This window comes from Pseudophryne corroboree, chromosome 8, assembly GCF_028390025.1.
Source record: "Pseudophryne corroboree isolate aPseCor3 chromosome 8, aPseCor3.hap2, whole genome shotgun sequence".
Taxonomy (NCBI): domain Eukaryota; kingdom Metazoa; phylum Chordata; class Amphibia; order Anura; family Myobatrachidae; genus Pseudophryne; species Pseudophryne corroboree.
In genome coordinates, this window is record NC_086451.1 from 398,823,002 (window position 1) to 398,846,854 (window position 23,853).

Below are 23,853 nucleotides of genomic sequence, written 5' to 3' on the forward strand. Positions count from 1 at the left end.
GAAGCCCATTGTGATGCCTGGGCAAACTACCAAAAAAACCACCTCTTCGGTGTGGAATTATTTCTCCACAAATCCGGACAACAGGTGTCAAGCCATCTGTTGCCTCTGTCAATCTGTAATAAGTAGGGGTAAGGATGTTAACAACCTAGGAACATCCTCCCTTATACGTCACCTGCTGCGCATTCATCAGAAGTCACTGTCAAGTTCAGAGACTTTGGGTAAGAGCGTAAGCAGTCCACTGACACCTAAATCCCTTCTTCCTCCTGTCACCAACCTCCTGCAAGCCACACCACCCACTCCCTCAACGTCAACTTCCTCCTCAGTCAGGAACATCAGTAGTCCTGCAGGCCATGTCACTGTCAAGACTGAGGAGTCCTCTCCTTACCGGGATTCCTCTGTAGGATCCTGGAGTGGTACACCTGCTGTTGCTGCCGCTGCTGTTGTTGCTACTGGGAGTCGATCGTCATCCCAGAGGGGAAGTCGGAAGACCACTTGTACTACTTCCAGTAAGCAATTGACTGTCCAACAGTCCTTTGTGAGGAAGATGAAATATGACAGCAGTCATCCTTTTGCAAAGCGGATAACTGAAGCCTTGACAACTATGTTGGTGTTAGACGTGCATCCGGTATCCACCATTAGTTCAGTGGGACTTAGAGAATTGTTTGAGGTACTGTGTCCCCGGTATCAAATCCCATCTAGGATCCACTTCTCTAGGCAGGTGTTATGCACACCAGTGCCAGCAGGAATGTACTGGTGTCTGAACGGTGAGGGATGCAAAACAAATGAACTCACAGACAAACTGGGGAATATGACATTACATACACAGAAGGTGATAGGGTAACAAAATAAACACAAAGTGAACAGAGAAGCCCAAAGGCTAAGAAACCGGGTGTCTCCCTAGTATTAGGAATGCTCAGATGGAAAGAAGCGAGATGTAGTGATTTAATACGTAGAGAACTCGAAATGCTGTTGCTAAGGGCAACAGCAAAACCCTAAAGGGTTACCAACGGGTGTGGCAGTAAACTCCTTGGTCAGAGATGGAATAATAGACACAAGGAGAGTCTCCACAATCCTAGTCCTCACTTGCAGTGCACTGGTTCAGCTTACTGCCACTAAACTGACACCTGAACACCTTGCACAGTGAGAAAGGATTTTGGCAGGCAAGTCTGAGAATACAACCGCAAACTTGCTAGGTTCACAGAGTAGCAAAAGAACCCCAGCAGGTTAAACGACTGACTCCAGTCTTACTGCTAGGTCTGGATTGGCAGAGTGTAATACCAAATCCCAAGGCCTATTTGCAGTAAGCAACAAACAAATACAAAGTTTACACAGTACTAGCTAGCTTTCAGGAACTGACTAACCAACAAAGATTCAGCAGCATCTGCCTAACCTGAGAAGAGGGTTTATATAGCAGGTGCTGTCCACGCCCCAATCAGACCTCACAGACTGTGAGCACAAAAACCAGCACCGGATCCCCTGCCGTGCACAGAGCCTGTAACCATTGCACAGCAAAAGACCCGAACCGGAGTATCAGCTACGCTCAGGTTACTCCGCAAGCACTGGTCTCCCGGTTGCCATGCTGACGTGCCAGCACAGAGCAGGAGACCCTAACAGTACCCCCCCCGCTGACGAGGGGTCAAAGAACCCCTACCACTGGGTTTATCGGGGAACTGCGAGAAGAAAGAGCGTAACAGTCTGGGGGCATGAAGATCACAACTGCGCACCCACGACCGCTCCTCCGGGCCATACCCCTTCCAGTGCACAAAAAATGACAGCCGACCCCGAACCATCTTGGAGTCAAGAATCCTTTCAACAACAAACTCCCTCTGGCCACGTATCAGAAGAGGGGAAGGTCTTCCACTGGAAGAAGGATTACTAATCGCCCGTTTTAAAAGGGAACAATGAAATGTTTTATTGATACCCAAAGAACGGGGTAGATCTAACTGAAATGCCACCGGATTGATAACCCTAGTGATCTTATAAGGACCGATGAACCGGGGGCCTAACTTATGAGATGGCTGTCTCAACTTCAAATTCTTGGTAGACAACCAGACGAAGTCTCCTAATTTGAAGCTGCAGGGTCTTTTCCGCTTATCAAAAACCCTTTTGGTCACTAATGACACAGACACAAGGGCTTTCTTCACTTTCCTCCAAATACCTCTAAGGACCGAAACCACAGAGGAACCACCAGGCGTGGAGTCCAGGGGGTCAAAAGAATTGGCCTTAGGATGATGCCCATACAAACAAAGGAAGGGAGAGATCCCTGTAGCAGAGTGAGCCGCGTTGTTATAGGCAAACTCCGCCATGGACAGATGAGCCACCCAGTCAGTCTGACACTTGGAGACATAACACCTGAGGAACTGCTCCAAGGACTGGTTCACCATTTCAGTCTGCCCATTAGACTGCGGATGGTAGCCTGACGACAAGCTGACAGAAATCTTGAGATCGGAACAAAATGCCCTCCAGAATTTGGCCACAAACTGGGATCCGCGGTCAGAGACCACATCAAGTGGCAACCCGTGGAGGCGCACAACATGCAGCATAAATAATTCAGACAGGCGTCTGGCCGATGGCAGCCCAACCAATGGAACGAAGTGCGCCATCTTCGAAAACCTGTCAACGACAACCCAGATGGCTGTCATCCCCGAGGATTTGGGCAAGTCCACCACAAAATCCATTGAAATGTGGGTCCATGGCTTAGATGGAATAGAGAATGGATGTAATGGGCCAACAGGAACCCCTCTAGGAGTCTTATTTCGGGCACAGATGTCACATGCCCGAACCCACTGATCCACATCCCTAGCCACCGAGGGCCACCACACGGCCCTAGATAGCAACTCCCGAGTACTGGCAATACCCGGGTGACCTGCCGACTTCTTGGCATGGAATTCCAGGAACACTCGCTGTCTTAATCTAGGAGGCACAAACAAAAGACCTACCGGAAGGTCTGGAGGAGCCTGCTCCTGTGCTCTAAGGACTAATGACAAGAGGTCCTGGGTAATGCCCACTTTAATACATGATGGGGACACAATGGGCAATGGCTCCTCGGTGGTCTCCTGGATTGGAGCAAAACTCTGCGAGAGCGCATCAGCCTTGATGTTTTTTGACCCAGGGCGATATGTTATCAAAAAATTAAAGCGAGCAAAAAACAAAGCCCATCATGCCTGCCTGGCATTGAGGCGCTTCGCTGACTCTAAATATGCCAAATTCTTATGGTCGGTGAGAATTGAGACCACAAACTTAGCCCCCTCAAGCCAGTGTCTCCACTCCTCGAGTGCATCCTTAATAGCCAACAATTCCCGGTTACCCACGTCATAATTCATCTCGGCAGGCGAAAATTTACGGGAAAAGTAAGCACAGGGATGAAGGCGATTATCAGACACCCCCATCTGAGAGAGCACTGCCCCAATACCCATCTCAGAGGCATCCACCTCCACCACAAAAGGACGCTCTGGATCTGGGTGTCGCAGCACCTTGGCCGAGACAAATGCCCTTTTGAGACGGGCAAAAGCCGCTTTGGCCTCACAAGACCAGTGAGCAACATCCGCCCCTTTCTTACTGAGTGCCACCAAGGGCGCCACTATAGATGAAAATCCAGCGATAAATCGTCTATAAAAATTTGCAAAGCCCAGAAAACGCTGAAGCGCCTTCAAACTAGTGGGCTGCACCCAATCCAGGACTGCCTGTACCTTGGAACCCTCCATCTGGAAACCTTCTGGGGAGATAATATATCCTAGAAATGCGATTTGCTGAACTTCAAATTCGCACTTCTCCAGCTTCGCCCCAAGCCGGTGGTCTCTGAGTTTCTGGAGGACTAAGCGTACATGCTTCCGATGTTCCTCCAGGGAATGGGAGAAGATTAGGATGTCATCTAAGTATACAACTAAGAATCTATCCAAATATTCCCTGAGCACATCGTTCATGAAGTCCTGGAAGACTGCCGGGGCATTACAGAGCCCAAAAGGCATCACCAAATATTCACAATGCCCTGAGTGGGTATTAAAGGCAGTCTTCCATTCATCCCCCTCTCTTATTCGGATTAGATTGTACGCACCGCGTAGGTCAATCTTAGAAAAAATGGTGGCAGTACGAAGCTGGTCAAACAAGACCGAAATGAGAGGCAGTGGGTATGAGTTTTTAATCGTGATACGGTTCAATTCCCTGAAGTCGATGCAAGGTCACAACGAACCGTCCTTTTTACCCACGAAGAAGAACCCCGACCCAACTGGAGACTGTGAAGGTCTGATAAATCCCTTAGCCAAGTTCTCCTGAATGTACTCTGCCATAGCCTGAGTCTCAGAACGTGACAGGGAGTACAACCTGCTCTTGGGAAGCTTAGCATTCGGCAACAAATCAATTGCACAGTCATAGGGGCGATGGGGAGGTAGTACCTCTGCAACTCTTTTGGAGAACACGTCCGCAAAATCTGCATAACATCCTGGCAATCCTGGCAAACTTAGCTGCGAAAGCCTGACTGGAAGGCTCAAGCAACTCCAGAAACAATCAGTACCCCAACTAAGAATCTCCCCAGAGACCCAGTCAAATTGAGGATTTTGGACCCTTAACCAGGGTAACCCCAACACCAATGGGGCAAAAGTACAGACAGTCACATAAAAGGACAATTTTTCAGAGTGTGTGGCTCCAATAAACAAAGAAATCTGGCTAGTGCAAGAGGTAATTTTACCCTGGGATAATGGTTCCCCGTTTAACCCACAAATCTCAATTTCCGATGCCAAGGATACTAAGGGAACAGAGTGTCTCAGGGCGAATTGGCGGTCCATAAAAACCCCGTCGGCCCCACTGTCCACAAAGGCCTCAGTCTTGACAGTTTGACCGAGGATCTTCAAGGTCACCGGAATGATAAAAGTCTTCTTGGGAAATTCCGACTTCTGACCTGACAGGATATTTCCCATCACCCTCAGGCCCTGAAGTTTTCCGGCTTTTCTGGGCATGATACTACCACATGACCTTTATTCCCACAGTACAAACATAACCCCTGCTGTCTCCTCCGCGTCTTCTCACGCGAGGAGAGGCGGGTATCCCCAATCTGCATAGGCTCCTCGGAAAATTCCTCAGAGTCTGAGGTTCCCTTGGGAAAGAAGGAAACCTCGGTCTCCCTTTCAAGCCTGCGCTCTCTCAGCCGTCTATCCACCCGAATGGATAACTGCATGAGCTGATCCAAGCTATCAGGCAAGGGATATTGTACCAGTTGGTCTTTTAACTGGTTAGAAAGACCTCTTCGGTACTGGTGTCTCAGGGCTGGGTCATTCCACTGGGTATCATGGGCCAACCTCCGAAACTCCGTACAATAAACCTCAGCTGGCCTTCGCCCTTGCTTAAGGATCGAAATCTGAGCCTCGGCTGAGGCCGTCTTGTCAGGGTCATCATACAACATGCCCAGTGCCGTAAAAAAAGCATCAACACTTTTAAGCGACGGACAGTCAGGCTGCAACCCATATGCCCAGACCTGTGGGTCTCCTTGTAGCAAGGAAATCACTATGCCCACCCGCTGAATCTCCGACCCAGAAGACTGAGGCCTAAGCTGGAAATATAGCTTGCAGCTCTCCTTGAAACAAAAGAACTGCGAGCGATCTCCAGAAAAATGATTCGGGAGATTTACTTTCGGCTCCTTAACCCCTGAAGGTACTGCTGCTGCGGGAGCTCCGCCAGCGGCCTGCGAGGTGTGCATTTTAATGGACAAATCATTAAATTGTCGTGTCAGGACCTGCACCTGATCGACCACCTGTTGCAAAGTATTTTGAGGGGTATGCTCCATATTCCTACAAAATTTCAACAGGAGTATTGGGCTGCTGAATATGTTATGCACACCAGTGCCAGCAGGAATGTACTGGTGTCTGAACGGTGAGGGATGCAAAACAAATGAACTCACAGACAGACTGGGGAATATGACATTACATACACAGAAGGTGATAGGGTAACAAAATAAACACAAAGTGAACAGAGAAGCCCAAAGGCTAAGAAACCGGGTGTCTCCCTAGTATTAGGAATGCTCAGATGGAAAGAAGCGAGATGTAGTGATTTAATACGTAGAGAACCCGAAATGCTGTTGCTAAGGGCAGCAGCAAAACCCTGAAGGGTTACCAACGGGTGTGGCAGTAAACTCCTTGGTCAGAGATGGAATAATAGACACAAGGAGAGTCTCAACAATCCTAGTCCTCACTTGCAGTGCACTGGTTCAGCTTACTGCCACTAAACTGACACCTGAACACCTTGCACAGTGAGAAAGGATTTTGGCAGGCAAGTCTGAGAATACAGCCGCAAACTTGCTAGGTTCACAGAGTAGCAAAAGAACCCCAGCAGGTTAAACGACTGACTCCAGTCTTACTACTAGGTCTGGATTTGCAGAGTGTAATACCAAATCCCAAGGCCTATTTGCAGTAAGCAACAAACAAATACAAAGTTTACACAGTACTAGCTAGCTTTCAGGAACTGACTAACCAACAAAGATTCAGCAGCATCTGCCTAACCTGAGAAGAGGGTTTATATAGCAGGTGCTGTCCACGCCCCAATCAGACCTCACAGACTGTGAGCACAAAAACCAGCACCGGATCCCCTGCCGTGCACAGAGCCTGTAACCATTGCACAGCAAAAGACCCGAACCGGAGTATCAGCTACACTCAGGTTACTCAGCTAGCACTGGTCTCCCGGTTGCCATGACGACGTGGCAGCACAGAGCAGGAGACCCTAACAGTACCCCCCCTCTGACGAGGGGTCAAAGAACCCCTACCACCGGGTTTATCGGGGAACTGCGAGAAGAAAGAGCGTAACAGTCTGGGGGCATGAAGATCACAACTGCGCACCCACGACCGCTCCTCCGGGCCATACCCCTTCCAGTGCACCAAAAATGACAGCCGACCCCGAACCATCTTGGAGTCAAGAATCCTTTCAACAACAAACTCCCTCTGGCCACGTATCAGAAGAGGGGAAGGTCTACCACTGGAAGAAGGATTACTAATCGCCCGTTTTAAAAGGGAACAATGAAATGTTTTATTGACACCCAAAGAACGGGGTAGATCTAACTGAAATGCCACCGGATTGATAACCCTAGTGATCTTATAAGGACCGATGAACCGGGGGCCTAACTTATGAGATGGCTGTCTCAACTTCAAATTCTTGGTAGACAACCAGACGAAGTCTCCTAATTTGAAGCTGCAGGGTCTTTTCCGCTTATCAAAAACCCTTTTGGTCACTAATGACACAGACACAAGGGCTTTCTTCACTTTCCTCCAAATACCTCTAAGGACCGAAACCACAGAGGAACCACCAGGCGTGGAGTCCAGGGGGTCAAAAGAATTGGCCTTAGGATGATGCCCATACAAACAAAGGAAGGGAGAGATCCCTGTAGCAGAGTGAGCCGCGTTGTTATAGGCAAACTCCGCCATGGACAGATGAGCCACCCAGTCAGTCTGACACTTGGAGACATAACACCTGAGGAACTGCTCCAAGGACTGGTTCACCCTTTCAGTCTGCCCATTAGACTGCGGATGGTAGCCTGACGACAAGCTGACAGAAATCTTGAGATCGGAACAAAATGCCCTCCAGAATTTGGCCACAAACTGGGATCCGCGGTCAGAGACCACATCAAGTGGCAACCCGTGGAGGCGCACAACATGCAGCATAAATAATTCAGACAGGCGTCTGGCCGATGGCAGCCCAACCAATGGAACGAAGTGCGCCATCTTCGAAAACCTGTCACTGACAACCCAGATGGCTGTCATCCCCGAGGATTTGGGCAAGTCCACCACAAAATCCATTGAAATGTGGGTCCATGGCTTAGATGGAATAGAGAGTGGATGTAATGGGCCAACAGGAACCCCTCTAGGAGTCTTATTTCGGGCACAGATGTCACATGCCCGAACCCACTGATCCACATCCCTAGCCACCGAGGGCCACCACACGGCCCTAGATAGCAACTCCCGAGTTCTGGCAATACCCGGGTGACCTGCCGACTTCTTGGCATGGAATTCCAGGAACACTCGCTGTCTTAATCTAGGAGGCACAAACAAAAGACCTACCGGAAGGTCTGGAGGAGCCTGCTCCTGTGCTCTAAGGACTAATGACAAGAGGTCCTGGGTAATGCCCACTTTAATACATGATGGGGACACAATGGGCAATGGCTCCTCGGTGGTCTCCTGGATTGGAGCAAAACTCCGCGAGAGCGCATCAGCCTTGATGTTTTTTGACCCAGGGCGATATGTTATCAAAAAATTAAAGCGAGCAAAAAACAAAGCCCATCATGCCTGCCTGGCATTGAGGCGCTTCGCTGACTCTAAATATGCCAAATTCTTATGGTCGGTGAGAATTGAGACCACAAACTTAGCCCCCTCAAGTCAGTGTCTCCACTCCTCGAGTGCATCCTTAATAGCCAACAATTCCCGGTTACCCACGTCATAATTCATCTCGGCAGGCGAAAATTTACGGGAAAAGTAAGCACAGGGATGAAGGCGATTATCAGACACCCCCATCTGAGAGAGCACTGCCCCAATACCCATCTCAGAGGCATCCACCTCCACCACAAAAGGACGCTCTGGATCTGGGTGTCGCAGCACCTTGGCCGAGACAAATGCCCTTTTGAGACGGGCAAAAGCCGCTTTGGCCTCACAAGACCAGTGAGCAACATCCGCCCCTTTCTTACTGAGTGCCACCAAGGGCGCCACTATAGATGAAAATCCAGCGATAAATCGTCTATAAAAATTCGCAAAGCCCAGAAAACGCTGAAGCGCCTTCAAACTAGTGGGCTGCACCCAATCCAGGACTGCCTGTACCTTGGAACCCTCCATCTGGAAACCTTCTGGGGAGATAATATATCCTAGAAATGCGATTTGCTGAACTTCAAATTCGCACTTCTCCAGCTTCGCCCCAAGCCGGTGGTCTCTGAGTTTCTGGAGGACTAAGCGTACATGCTTCCGATGTTCCTCCAGGGAATGGGAGAAGATTAGGATGTCATCTAAGTATACAACTAAGAATCTATCCAAATATTCCCTGAGCACATCGTTCATGAAGTCCTGGAAGACTGCCGGGGCATTACAGAGCCCAAAAGGCATCACCAAATATTCACAATGCCCTGAGTGGGTATTAAAGGCAGTCTTCCATTCATCCCCCTCTCTTATTCGGATTAGATTGTACGCACCGCGTAGGTCAATCTTAGAAAAAATGGTGGCAGTACGAAGCTGGTCAAACAAGACCGAAATGAGAGGCAGTGGGTATGAGTTTTTAATCGTGATACGGTTCAATTCCCTGAAGTCGATGCAAGGTCACAACGAACCGTCCTTTTTACCCACGAAGAAGAACCCCGACCCAACTGGAGACTGTGAAGGTCTGATAAATCCCTTAGCCAAGTTCTCCAGAATGTACTCTGCCATAGCCTGAGTCTCAGGACGTGACAGGGAGTACAACCTGCTCTTGGGAAGCTTAGCATTCGGCAACAAATCAATGGCACAGTCATAGGGGCGATGGGGAGGTAGTACCTCTGCAACTCTTTTGGAGAACACGTCCGCAAAATCTGCATAACATCCTGGCAATCCTGGCAAACTTAGCTGCGAAAGCCTGACTGGAAGGCTCAAGCAACTCCAGAAACAATCAGTACCCCAACTAAGAATCTCCCCAGAGACCCAGTCAAATTGAGGATTTTGGACCCTTAACCAGGGTAACCCCAACACCAATGGGGCAAAAGTACAGACAGTCACATAAAAGGACAATTTTTCAGAGTGTGTGGCTCCAATAAACAAAGAAATCTGGCTAGTGCAAGAGGTAATTTTACCCTGGGATAATGGTTCCCCGTTTAACCCACAAATCTCAATTTCCGATGCCAAGGATACTAAGGGAACAGAGTGTCTCCGGGCGAATTGGCGGTCCATAAAAACCCCGTTGGCCCCACTGTCCACAAAGACCTCAGTCTTGACAGTTTGACCGAGGATCTTCAAGGTCACTGGAATGATAAAAGTCTTCTTGGGAAATTCCGACTTCTGACCTGACAGGATATTTCCCATCACCCTCAGGCCCTGAAGTTTTCCGGCTTTTCTGGGCATGATACTACCACATGACCTTTATTCCCACAGTACAAACATAACCCCTGCTGTCTCCTCCGCGTCTTCTCACGCGAGGAGAGGCGGGTATCCCCAATCTGCATAGGCTCCTCGGAAAATTCCTCAGAGTCTGAGGTTCCCTTGGGAAAGAAGGAAACCTCGGTCTCCCTTTCAAGCCTGCGCTCTCTCAGCCGTCTATCCACCCGAATGGATAACTGCATGAGCTGATCCAAGCTATCAGGCAAGGGATATTGTACCAGTTGGTCTTTTAACTGGTTAGAAAGACCTCTTCGGTACTGGTGTCTCAGGGCTGGGTCATTCCACTGGGTATCATGGGCCAACCTCCGAAACTCCGTACAATAAACCTCAGCTGGCCTTCGCCCTTGCTTAAGGATCGAAATCTGAGCCTCGGCTGAGGCCGTCTTGTCAGGGTCATCATACAACATGCCCAGTGCCGTAAAAAAAGCATCAACACTTTTAAGCGACGGACAGTCAGGCTGCAACCCATATGCCCAGACCTGTGGGTCTCCTTGTAGCAAGGAAATCACTATGCCCACCCGCTGAATCTCCGACCCAGAAGACTGAGGCCTAAGCTGGAAATATAGCTTGCAGCTCTCCTTGAAACAAAAGAACTGCGAGCGATCTCCAGAAAAATGATCCGGGAGATTTACTTTCGGCTCCTTAACCCCTGAAGGTACTGCTGCTGCGGGAGCTCCGCCAGCGGCCTGCGAGGTGTGCATTTTAATGGACAAATCATTAAATTGTCGTGTCAGGACCTGCACCTGATCGACCACCTGTTGCAAAGTATTTTGAGGGGTATGCTCCATATTCCTACAAAATTTCAACAGGAGTATTGGGCTGCTGAATATGTTATGCACACCAGTGCCAGCAGGAATGTACTGGTGTCTGATTGGTGAGGGATGCAAAACAAATGAACTCACAGACAGACTGGGGAATATGACATTACATACACAGAAGGTGATAGGGTAACAAAATAAACACAAAGTGAACAGAGAAGCCCAAAGGCTAAGAAACCGGGTGTCTCCCTAGTATTAGGAATGCTCAGATGGAAAGAAGCGAGATGTAGTGATTTAATACGTAGAGAACCCGAAATGCTGTTGCTAAGGGCAACAGCAAAACCCTAAAGGGTTACCAACGGGTGTGGCAGTAAACTCCTTGGTCAGAGATGGAATAATAGACACAAGGAGAGTCTCCACAATCCTAGTCCTCACTTGCAGTGCACTGGTTCAGCTTACTGCCACTAAACTGACACCTGAACACCTTGCACAGTGAGAAAGGATTTTGGCAGGCAAGTCTGAGAATACAGCCGCAAACTTGCTAGGTTCACAGAGTAGCAAAAGAACCCCAGCAGGTTAAACGACTGACTCCAGTCTTACTGCTAGGTCTGGATTGGCAGAGTGTAATACCAAATCCCAAGGCCTATTTGCAGTAAGCAACAAACAAATACAAAGTTTACACAGTACTAGCTAGCTTTCAGGAACTGACTAACCAACAAAGATTCAGCAGCATCTGCCTAACCTGAGAAGAGGGTTTATATAGCAGGTGCTGTCCACGCCCCACTCAGACCTCACAGACTGTGAGCACAAAAACCAGCACCGGATCCCCTGCCGTGCACAGAGCCTGTAACCATTGCACAGCAAAAAACCCGAACCGGAGTATCAGCTACGCTCAGGTTACTCCGCTAGCACTTGTCTCCCGGTTGCCATGACGACGTGGCAGCACAGAGCAGGAGACCCTAACAGCAGGTGATACCGAGAATGTACACAGACGTCAGAAAAAGAGTCACCAGTGCCCTACAAAATGCGGTTGTATCCAGTGTCCACTTAACCACGGACATGTGGACAAGTGGAACAGGGCAGACTAAGGACTATATGACTGTAACAGCCCACTGGGTAGATGTATGGCCTCCCGCAGCAACAACAGCAGCGGCACCAGTAGCAGCATCTCGCAAACGCCAACTTGTTTCTAGGCAGGCTACGCTATGTATCACCGCTTTCCTTAAGAGGCACACAGCTGACGACCTCTTACGGAAACTGAGGAACATCATCGCAGAATGGCTTACCCCAATTGGACTCTCCTGGGGATTTGTGATATCAGACAACTCCACCAATATTGTGCGTGCATTACATCTGGGAAAATTCCAGCATGTCCCATGTTTTGCACATACAATTAATTTGGTGGTGCTGAATTTTTTGAAAAATGAGAGGGGTGTGCAGGAGATGCTGTCGGTGGCCCGGAAAATTGCGGGCCACTTTCGGCATTCTGCCGCTGTGTGCCGAAGACTGGAGCGCCAGCAAACACTCCTGAACCTGCCCCGCCATCAACTGAAGCAAGAGGTAGTAACGAGGTGGAATTCAATACTCTATATGCTTCAGAGGATGGAGGAGCAGTAAAAGGCCATTCAAGCCTATACATCCACCTACGATATAGGCAAAGGAGGGGTAATGCACCTGACTCAAGCACAGTGGAGAATGATTTCTGTCTTGTGCAAGGTTCTCCAACCCTTCGAACTTGCCACACGTGAAGTCAGTTCAGACACTGCCAGCTTGAGTCAGTTCATTCCCCTCATCAGGCTTTTGCAGAAGCAGCTGGATAAATTGAAGGAGGAGCAAAGACGGAGCGATTCCGCAAAGTATGTGGGACTTGTGGATGGAGCCCTTCATTCGCTTTGCCAGGATTCAAGTGTGGTCAATCTGTTAAAATCAGAGCACTACATTTTGGCCACCGTGCTTGATCCTAGGTTTAAAGCCTACATTTTATCTCTCTTTCCAGCAGACAAAAGTGTGCAGAGGTGCAAAGACCTGCTGGTTAGTAAATTGTCAACTCAAGCGGAACGTGACCCGTCAACAGCTCCTCCTTCAATTTCTCCCGCCACTGGGGCTGCAAGGAAAAGGATAAGATTTCCTAGCCCACCCGCTGGCGGTGATGCAGGGCAGTTAGGAGCGATAGCTGACATCTGGTCCAGACTGAAGGATCTGCCAACGATTACTGACATGTCTACTGTCACTGCATATGATTCTGTCACCATTGAAAGAATGGTGGAGGATTATATGAGTGACAGCATCCAAGTAGGCATGTCAGACAGTCCGTATGTATACTGGCAGGAAAAAGAGGCAATTTGGAGGCCCTTGCACAAACTGGCTTTATTTTACCTAAGTTGCTCACCCTCCAGTGTGTACTCCGAAAGAGTGTTTAGTGCAGCCGGTAACCTTGTCAGCGATCGGCGTAGGAAGTTACTTCCACTAAATGTGGAGAAGATGATGTCCATCAAAATGAATTATAAATTCCTCCGGGAAGACCTTTACCAGCAATTGCCTCCAGAAAGTACACAGGTACCTGTGATGGTGGATTCCATTAGGGACGAATTAATACTCTGTGAGGAGGATGTACACAGTGAAAGGGGTGAGGAATTGGAGGATGAGGATGAGGTGGACATCTTGCCTCTGTAGAGCCAGTTTGTGCAAGGAGAGATTGATTGTTTCTTTTTTGGTAGGGGCCCAAACAAACCAGTCATTTCAGCCACAGTCGTGTGGCAGACCCTGTCGCTGAAATGATTGGTTTGTTAAAGTATGCATGTCCTGTTTATACAACATAAGGGTGGGTGGGAGGGCCCAAGGACAATTCCATCTTGCACCTCTTTTTTTTGTTGCATCATGTGCTGTTTGGGGACTAGTTTTTTAAATCTGCCATCCTGTCTCACACTGCAGTGCCACTCCTAGATGGGTCAGGTGTTTGTGTCGGCCACTTGGGTCACTTAGCTTAGTCACACAGCTACCTCATCGCACCTCTTTTTTTCTTTGCATCATGTGTTGTTTGGGGACTATTTTTTAAATCTGCCATCCTGTCTGACACTGCAGTGATACTCCTAGATGGGCCAGGTGTTTTTTTGCCGGCCACTTGGGTCACTTAGCTTAGTCATCCAGCGACCTCGGTGCAAATTTTAGGACTAAAAATAATATTGTGAGGTGTGAGGTGTTCAGAATAGACTGGAAATGCGTGGAAATTATGGTTATTGAGGTTAATAATACTATGGGATCACAATGACCCCCAAATTCTATGATTTAAGCTGTTTTTGAGGGTTTTTTGAAAAAAAACACCCGAATCCAAAACACACCCGAATCCGGCAAAAAATTTTCAGGGAGGTTTTGCCAAAACGCATCTGAATCTAAAACACGGCCGCGGAACCGAATCCAAAACCAAAACACTAAACCCGGAAAATGTCCGGTGCACATCTCTAGTTCTAATCAATGGTATTATTGGTCCAAATCACTGGAAGAAAATGACAAAATCACAGGAATTATTCGTTCTAATCAATTGTATTATTTGTCCAAATCACTGGAAGAAAATTACAAAATCACAGGAATTATTCGTTCTAATCAATGGTATTATTGTTCCAAATCACTGGAAGAAAATGACAAAATCACAGGAATTATTCGTTCTAATCAATGGTATTATTGGTTCAAATCACTGGAAGAAAATGACAAAATCACTGGAATTATTTGGCAAGATCACTGTAATTAATAGTTATAAATCACTGATATTAATTGGTAAAATCTTGCTATCGCCTGCCTAGTGAAGTGGAATCTAGATGGGATTTTGTACCGGGGAAACAATAACTTCATCAATTGTCTAAATACCAATGCACTAATGGCGGAGAACGGGCGCACGTCTAACAGCGCACTGATTATACTGAGAACTGATTATACTGAGCACTGATTTTACTGAGCACTAATTATACTGAGCACTAATTATACTGAGCACTGATTATACTGAGCACTGATTATACTGAGCACTGATTATACTACGGAGAACTGACACTGAGCAGCGAGAACAGCACTGGACTATTGTTCTGTAGTATACTGGTCACCACAATGCAGCACTGACACTGAGCACAGATATTAAGCACTGATCAGGATACTAGAAGTGACATGGTGCAGCAAGATAACGCTATGGCCTACTGTACTGTACTACTATATACTGGTGGTCACCACAATGCAGCACTGTACTACTATATACTGGTCCCCACAATGCACCACAGATATTGAGCACTGATCCGGAGAATAGAACTGAGTCTGACACGGTGCTGCAAGATACAGCAATGGACAACTGTACTGTACTGTACTAGTATATACTGGTGGTCACCACAATGCAGCACTGTACTACTATATACTGGTCCCCACAATGCAGCACAGATATTGAGCACTGATCCGGAGACTAGAACTGAGTCTGACACGGAGCTGCAAGATACAGCAATGGACAACTGTACTGTATTACTATATACTGGTGGTCACCACTATGCAGCACTGTACTACTATATACTGGTCCCCACAATGCAGCAAAGATATTGAGCACTGATCCGGAGAATAGAACTGAGTCTGACACAGAGCTGCAAGATACAGCAATGGACAACTGTACTGTACTACTATATACTGGTGGTCACCACTGTGCAGCACTGTACTACTATATACTGGTCCCCACAATGCAGCAAAGATATTGAGCACTGATCCGGAGAATAGAACTGAGTCTGACACGGAGCTGCAAGATACAGCAATGGACAACTGTACTGTACTAATATATACTGGTGGTCACCACAATGCAGCACTGTACTACTATATACTGGTCCCCACAATGCAGCACAGATATTGAGCACTGATCCGGAGAACAGAACTGAGTTTGACACGGAGCTGCAAGATACAGCAATGGACAACTGTAAGGTACTACTATATACTGGTGGTCACCACAATGCAGCACTGTACTACTATATTCTGGTCCCCACAATGCAGCAAAGATATTTAGCACTGATCCGGAGAATAGAACTGAGTCTGACACAGAGCTGCAAGATACAGCAATGGACAACTGTATTGTACTACTATATACTGGTGGTCACTACTATGCAGCACTGTACTACTATATACTGGTCCCCACAATGCAGCAAAAATATTGAGCACTGATCCAGAGAATAGAACTGAGTCTGACACGGAGCTGCAAGATACAGCAAGGGACAACTGTACTGTACTACTATATACTGATGGTCACCACAATGCAGCTCTGTACTACTATATACTGGTCCCCACAACGCAGCAAAGATATTGAGCACTGATCAAGAGAATAGAACTGAGTCTGACAAGGAGCTGCAAGATACAGCAATGGACAACTGTACTGTACTACTATATACTGGTGGTCACCACTATGCAGCACTGTACTACTATATACTGGTCCCCACAATGCAGCAAAGATATTGAGCACTGATCCAGAGAATAGAACTGAGTCTGACACGGAGCTGCAAGATACAGCAATGGACAACTGTACTGTACTACTATATACTGGTGGTCACCACAATGCAGCACTGTACTACTTTATACTGGTCCCCACAATGCAGCACAGATATTGAGCACTGATCCGGAGAATAGAACTGAGTCTGACACGGAGCTGCAAGATTAAGCAATGGACAACTGTACTGTACTACTATATACTGGTGGTCACCACAATGCAGCACTGTACTACTATATACTGGTCCCCACAATGCAGCAAAGATATTGAGCACTGATCCTGAGAATAGAACTGAGCCTGACACGGAGCTGCAAGATACAGCAATGGACAACTGTACTGTACTAGTAATATATACTGGGGGTCACCACAATGCAGCTCTGTACTACTATAAACTGGTCCCCACAATGCAGCACACTGAGCACAGATATTGAGCTTTTCAGGCAGAGAAAGTAGCCACGTCCTCTCCGCTCAATCGACAATGCACGAGTGAAAATGGCGGCGACGCGCGGCTCTTTATATGTAATCCGAATCTCGCGAGAATCCGACAGCAGTATGATGACGTTTTCCCCCGTTCGGGTTTTGCGTGTTAGGCGGGAAGAACCGAGGCTGCCTCGGACCCGTGTAAACCACGTGAAGTTCGGGGGGGTTCGGATCTCGACGAACCGAACCTGCTCATCTCTAGTGTATGTATGTATATATATATATATATATATATACATACATACACAGTATATTTACACAGCATTATTTATGTTTACTAAATAGATCCCTTAATATATTCATGCTTCTGCATAGTCATCTCTCAGTGATTCCAGCGGGTGAAATGAGCAACCTGCTAGATTGGCCTGCATGGCAGGCCAATCTAGCACCAGCGATAGCGATGCGCGGGGCTGCGCATCGCTATCGCTGTGGGGGGTACACACGGAGTGATCATGCTTAAAATCTAAGCAATCTAGTCAGATTGCTTAGATTATCGCTCAGTGAGTAACCCCCTTTACAATAATGACTGGCTGGCAGAACTGACTGACTCGCTGAATCAATGTAAAAGTTGAGAGTGCTGTGCAGTATCAGTGACACTGCACACCCACTGCACTGCACAGCACTGTCACCTTTTACATTGGTTCAGCGTCCAGACTTTACCCTCCGCGATTTCACCCACTCTATCCGTTACATTAGCCATCTCGGGGCTTCCAGGCCGGCAGCCCAGGTGCTGTGTTGCGGTGTCAGGGCCTCTGTGGATCTGGGCGCGGCTGTGGTGGGGAGGCTTTTCTGTGACATCACGTGCAGAAGAGGCTCCGGGGCTAAGAGAGTATGCGATGCAGGGAGGGATATGAAAGCCTTCCGCTGCGCCGCTTTCATACACATCTATACCGGTGGCTGCAGCAGCTTTTGTTCCACCTGCGCCGCGGCTAGGGAGTGGGGATTGTTGATGCCGGAGGGGGCAGGCGGACTGGCAGCAGGACATAGGACGCGGGAGTAAAAGGATTTTTTTCCCTATCTACATACCCTCCAACTGTACCTTTTTGGCAGGTGCAGTATCTTTTTTTTATGGTCTGTACAGATTTTTGGGGGTCATTCCGACCCATTCGCACGCTGCTTTTTTTCGCAGCCGTGTGAAAGGGTCTGAACTGTGGCTGCGCGCAGTCCCCAATGCGCATTCGAGTCATTGCCCAGCGACGGCTGTCGCCAGGCAGCGACCAGAGCAATGACAGAAGTGTTCGCAGCAGCGAACGCTAGAAGATTGACAGGCAGAAGGCGGATCTGGGTGTCAACTGACCGTTTTCGGGGAGTGGTGAGGCGAACGCAGGCATGTCGAGGTGTTTGCAGGGCGGGTGTTTGACGTGGAATCCGGGACCTGACAGGCTAAAGTGATCGCAGTGGGTGAGTAAGTCAGAAGCTACTCAGAAACTGCACAAAATGTTTTTGCATAGCTCGGCTGCACATGCGATCGCACCCTTGCTATGCAAAAAAACCCTCCCCCATAGGCGGCGTCTATCTGATCGCACGGGCAGCAAAAGTTGCAGTGTGCGATCAACTCGGAATGACTCCCTTTGGCTCTCCAAACTTCCATTGAAAGTATAGGACAAGGGGCGTGGCCATACCACTTTACCTGTGGCCATGCCCCCTTTTCGAATTTGTAGCGATTTTTATGTGTAAATTGTTGGTGGGTATGTTGCTGCAAATGAGGTGGGCCTATTTTGGGGTGTGGAGCTGGAGCTCCATCAGCCCCATTGTTAATCCTGCTCTGGGAACACACAGCAGCCAAAGGGCAGAGCCTCCCATTGGATGTAACCTGTGTGGGAGGGTGTTTCTCGCCCAATCAGCTGTGGACTGGGCGTGATAGAACTGCTGCTAACCCAATGAGAGCTCCTAGCCACGCCCAACGTTATCCACACAGTCACAGAGTGACAGATCTGGGCTATTATATAGGAGATTCATATCAGTTCCTGCCCCATTGAAGCTTGCATGTTATATTCCCCAATGTAGAAGTGTACACACACATACTGTATATACATTAGGCATACCTCCCAACTTTTCAAGGCCCAGGGTCGGGATGTTCATGCGGCACAGCCGCGCGTGACCCGAGAAGGGGGCGAGGCCTAGTGTGGGAGGGTGTGGCCTCAGTTGAGTAGGCATGGTCGAGTGTCTCGTACCCGCTTTCGGCATTTTGGGGTTGTGCCCAGTGCTCCCTGAGCATTTGGGCAGCCCCCTGCTCCCCTCCCAGCATTGAATAGATGCCGTGCGCGCAGCATCTATTCAGAGATCACTCACTGCTTTGCAGAGCAGCGGGTGATTAAAGCCTCCCTAACTGCCTCCCCGCCCGCGGGACACTGCGACCCGGGTGGGACAGTGTCCGAATAGCGGGACTGTCCCGCTGAAATCGAGACAGTTGGGAGGTATGCATTAGGGTTAATTGTGTCACTAAATTATTAATATATCAGAATGTTTTATGGAGTGTGCAAACATGGGAGAACATACAGCTCCACACAGATAAGGTTTTGATCAGGAGTTTAACCCATGACTGTGAGGCAGTAATGCTAACCACTATTCTACACACAATGGGGGTAATTCCAAGTTGATCGCAGCAGGAAATTTTTTAGCAGTTGGGCAAAACCATATGCACTGCAGGGGAGGCAGATATAACATGTGCAGAAAGAGTTAGATTTGGGAGGGCTGTTTTCAATCTGCAATCTAATTTGCAGTGTAAAAATAAAGCAGCCAGTATTTACCCTGCACAGAAATAAAATAACCCACCCAAATCTAACTCTTTCTGCACATGTTATATCTGCCTCCCTTGCAGTGCACATGGTTTTGCCCAACTGCTATCAAAAATCCTGCTGTGATCAACTTGGAATTACCCCCAATATGTATCTACATTTACACATAACATGCAGCCCCTTGTACCGGGAGAGGTCAATTGGGGCATTTACTGTACATGTAAGTGCATTACAAAAGGGACATTCACAAGTCAGCTGTACCCCTTAGAGATGAGTCATGTTTAACGTGATACTATCTATTATAGAAAGAAAAATATATACAGCGCTGCTTGACACAATATAGTCTAAAATTGTATATATTTAATATTTAATATAAGAATTGATAATTAAAAATACTTTTGTTACAAATAAAAAATTGACACTCTAAAATGTAATATGTCTCATAAATGACTCGGGTGGACTTAAGAATCTAATATGCTGACAATAGATGAACTAAGCACTCTTTAATATAATGAAACCAGCACAAGCATAGTCATAATGATGGACCAAATGTATATTAGTTCATCCAATTGGATGTAGTTACCAAGTCTGTGTTCCGTTTGAAATGGATCCCGTAAGGTGTAAATCCGTATGGCGACGGAGGTAAAGTTGGGGTCCTGGTTCACAGTTCACTTGGAACTCCGTGTTCCGTTAGGTGGATCCTCCTATAGATGTCATAGGCAGTGATATTGCCGGTAGGGGTCCTGGTTCACGGAGGTGAAGATGGAAGCAGAGGTCCTGACTGCAAGTGATGGCTTAATGGAGGTGCTGGTCAGCATGTGTCCACACAGGTCTTTGCCTAACGCGTTTCGCTGGAACGGAGTTCCAAGTGAACTGTGAACCAGGACCCCAACTTTACCTCCGTCGCCATACGGATTTACACCTTACGGGATCCATTTCAAACGGAACACAGACTTGGTAACTACATCCAATTGGATGAACTAATATACATTTGGTCCATCATTATGACTGTGCTTGTGCTGGTTTCATTATATTAAAGAGTGCTTAGTTCATCTATTGTCAGCATATTAGATTCTTAAGTCCACCCGAGTCATTTATGAGACATATTACATTTTAGAGTGTCAATTTTTTATTTGTAACAAAAGTATTTTTAATTATCAATTCTTATATTAAATATTAAATATATACAATTTTAGACTATATTGTGTCAAGCAGCGCTGTATATATTTTTCTTTCTTCTTGTCTTTTCAAGGGTTTGACTACCCCTTATCTATACAGCTGCTAGGGAAAACACACTCATCACAGCGCCCACATATATACTTGTTATATATATTTTCTCCAGATACTATCTATTATACAGCCGTAATCATGGTTCAAATTTATGAAATGATAATGCCGTCTGCATTTTTGCTACACATGCACTTTGTGCACTCTGTTTTAGCTTACGCCTCTTGTCATGCTTACCAATACAGCAGCATTGATGAAAGGCTCCCCAACCTGAAACCCCTCCCCCACCACCACCTGTGGGACACTGCGGCCCGTGGGAGTGACGGTGGGACAGTGTCCGAGTAGCGGGACAGTGTCCGAGTAGCGGAACTGTCCCGCTGAAATAGGGACAGGTGGGAGGTATGCTAGTTTCTCATGCAACTTGCATACAGTATGTAAATTGGCTCAGCAGCAAGAAGGACTATAGAATATGTACAAATCTCATCAAATATTGATGCATTTTTCACAATTTTTCCTATTTGGAGAGTAGCAGGGCCGGATTTAGGGGGGGGCGAACGGGGCGACCGCCCCCCCTAACACACAGCTCCATTCCATGTGCTGCTGTGTACACAGTGTACCGGAGATCTGCATTAACCCCTCCCACAGCAGAGCGAGTCACAGCTGGGTGAGACAGATAGACGGGATTGAGCTGAGCACTTGTGCAGAGGGAGGAGAGAGCTCTCCCGAGTCCCAGCCAATCAGAGCTGGCCTTCCTCCCCTGCTCCTCCTCTCTCCTCTGGTCTCCCTGTGTGTGAGCCTGGTCAGCCTGTTGCAAAGCATTACTGGGATTGGGAGTCTCTCGCGTCTCACCAGTGTCTGCCCTGCATCATGTCTCCTGACTGAGCTGCAAGAGGAGCCCCCCTCCTCACCTTCCTTCTCCCCCCAGAAATTCCAATCTCCTTGTCTGCAGCTTGTAACGGAGGTCAGTGTCCCGTATGTGTGCACTGGGCAACTTAGCTGATGTCTGCTTACAGGTCAGACTTCAGCAATCAGTGAAGAGAGACATGCATTCTGTGTGATAGCAGCAGCACTGGGTGAAGAGAGAGGTCTGTGCAGCCTGCTTGTAACATGAGACATGTCTCCTCTCAGACAGACTATGGGCAGTTCTGTACACCTTTCTTAGGTGCAGCCACAGACTTTCACCCTGACCCCCACTGCTGCTCATTTATTAGTTAGCATCACAATACAATTTAATAAAAAATAAAATACTACTCTTATCTCACACACAAAAACAGCTAAATTCCCCATTGCTTTGAAAGTTTCATATTTTGTGTTTGGGAGGGGCTGGACTAGAAGTGGGAGGAGTAATGAGTAGAGAGGGGAGGAGTCCGCATTGATTCTTAAACCGCCCCCCCTAAAAGAAATGTCTAGATCCGTCCCTGGAGAGTAGGCAAGTATAAACCAGGTACATTATAATAAACTGAAAACTGGATTAAACAGTTAATATCGACAGTTATAATTATCTTATGTTTCACCCATTCGCTCACACTTGCACCACAGCACACATCTCTTGTTTACCTCCTTGTACTGCTGTTCTAGTCAGCTGCCTACTTGTCCAATGTAACCAGTTTATCTGCACAATCCAGTACTTCTATATGTTTTGTGTATGTCCGCACCTCCCCCATGTATAGTATTATCCTTGAACCAGTGTTCAGCAGTGTAACCCCTCCCTCACCCAATACACTCAATCAGGAGCTGAGTTTACTAAGCCTGAAAGAGTAGAGGTTAATCTGTTGCGAATGTGCAGTCTCACAGACAGATCTGTATGATAATTGCAGAGAGCTTCGGCCTGCTGTCTTCTAGGTTTCCAAACAGAGGTGTGAGCAATAAACAGTGTCGGACTGGGGCATGAAGGGCCCACCGGGAAAATGCAGTGGAAGGGGCCCATGTTTAGAGACTTGACAAACCATTAATGTATGGTCTGGGCCCCTTGATAAATATATACAGTAAATACTGCTAGTGAATATATGAAAGTGTACCAGATTAATAACAGCAATGTACTGTAGTGAATACACCATAGTCCTGTGCATATAAGGTAACCTATGTATAGTGCATAACTCAGGTGCTCAGTCTGGAACTTGATCCCTAGAGTAGGGGGTGGGCCACCAGGCAGTGGGGCCCACTGGTGGTTTTCCCTGAACCCCTGTGGGCCAGTCCGACCCTGGCAATAAATCTTACCATATACTGTACTATACTGTAGATGTGGAACTACATATCCCAGCATGTCCTGCCACAGTTGTAGCATGCCCTAATAGCAAAACATTGGCAGGGCATGCTGGGCTGTGTAGTTCTACAGCAGCCGGAGAGCCACATGTTGAATACTACTAATATAGAGAATAAAATTGTAGGGAAAGTAACATATACAGCATACCTGTCAATTTGATATAATGTAAATACTTAAGTTCCTTCACGCAGTAAGTCTAAACACCTGTATTTAAAACAAACAATTTAAGTCTGTCACCTGCTTTTGGAGTTCTCTGCAAAACCTGGTCCACAGCAGCAGGTGGAGACCAACAGCCCAGAGCTAGATAATGGCAGGATAATTCTAAACAGCAGACGCACACAGCTTAATGTGCTAGATGACAACTCTAGCCGAATCCAGGGCAGGAGGGCAGTGCAACAAAAGGGCAAGGCAGCAACAGGTCAGAGTCCAGTTGGGAAGTCTAGCAACAAGGTATCCAATATACATACAGTAGTCTTACAGTGCATTTCAACTTATTTTAATCAGTCACAAAGCCTGTGTAAATCATAGGTGTTCTGAATTAAAGGATAATATAGCAAGCCTAAATCCGCAGGCAAAAGCCGAGGCAGATCCAGGTTCAAGGATCTGGCAGCGTGTTAACCAATATGCGGTGTAAATGCAGAGATAATAGCAACAGGCTCAGAGCTAGTAGGCAAGCATCTGTAGATAGATTAATCACCTGACAACTAGTATCAGAGGAGATACCCTTAAACGATGCCTGACCTTTCCAACACTGGACGGGAAGAGGTGGCTCCTTCCACCATTTGCACGCCCCCTGGAAGTGCTGGAA

General features: G+C 47.5%; 1 protein-coding gene across 2 annotated transcripts in view; it reads right to left on the reverse strand.

Moving 5' to 3' along the window:
- The window catches only part of LOC134949282 (cytochrome P450 2C18-like), a 42,096-nt gene extending 18,678 nt beyond the window's left edge, over positions 1-23,418 (reverse strand). The window contains exon 1 of one of the 2 annotated variants that reach the window (XM_063937781.1): positions 23,283-23,418. The gene's annotated coding sequence lies outside the window, so the exon portion shown is untranslated. Of the gene's footprint in view, positions 1-22,339; positions 22,416-23,282 lie in introns of those variants that run through there. The other variant, XM_063937780.1, reaches the window with a different exon arrangement.
- Between the last annotated feature and the right edge of the window lie 435 nt (positions 23,419-23,853).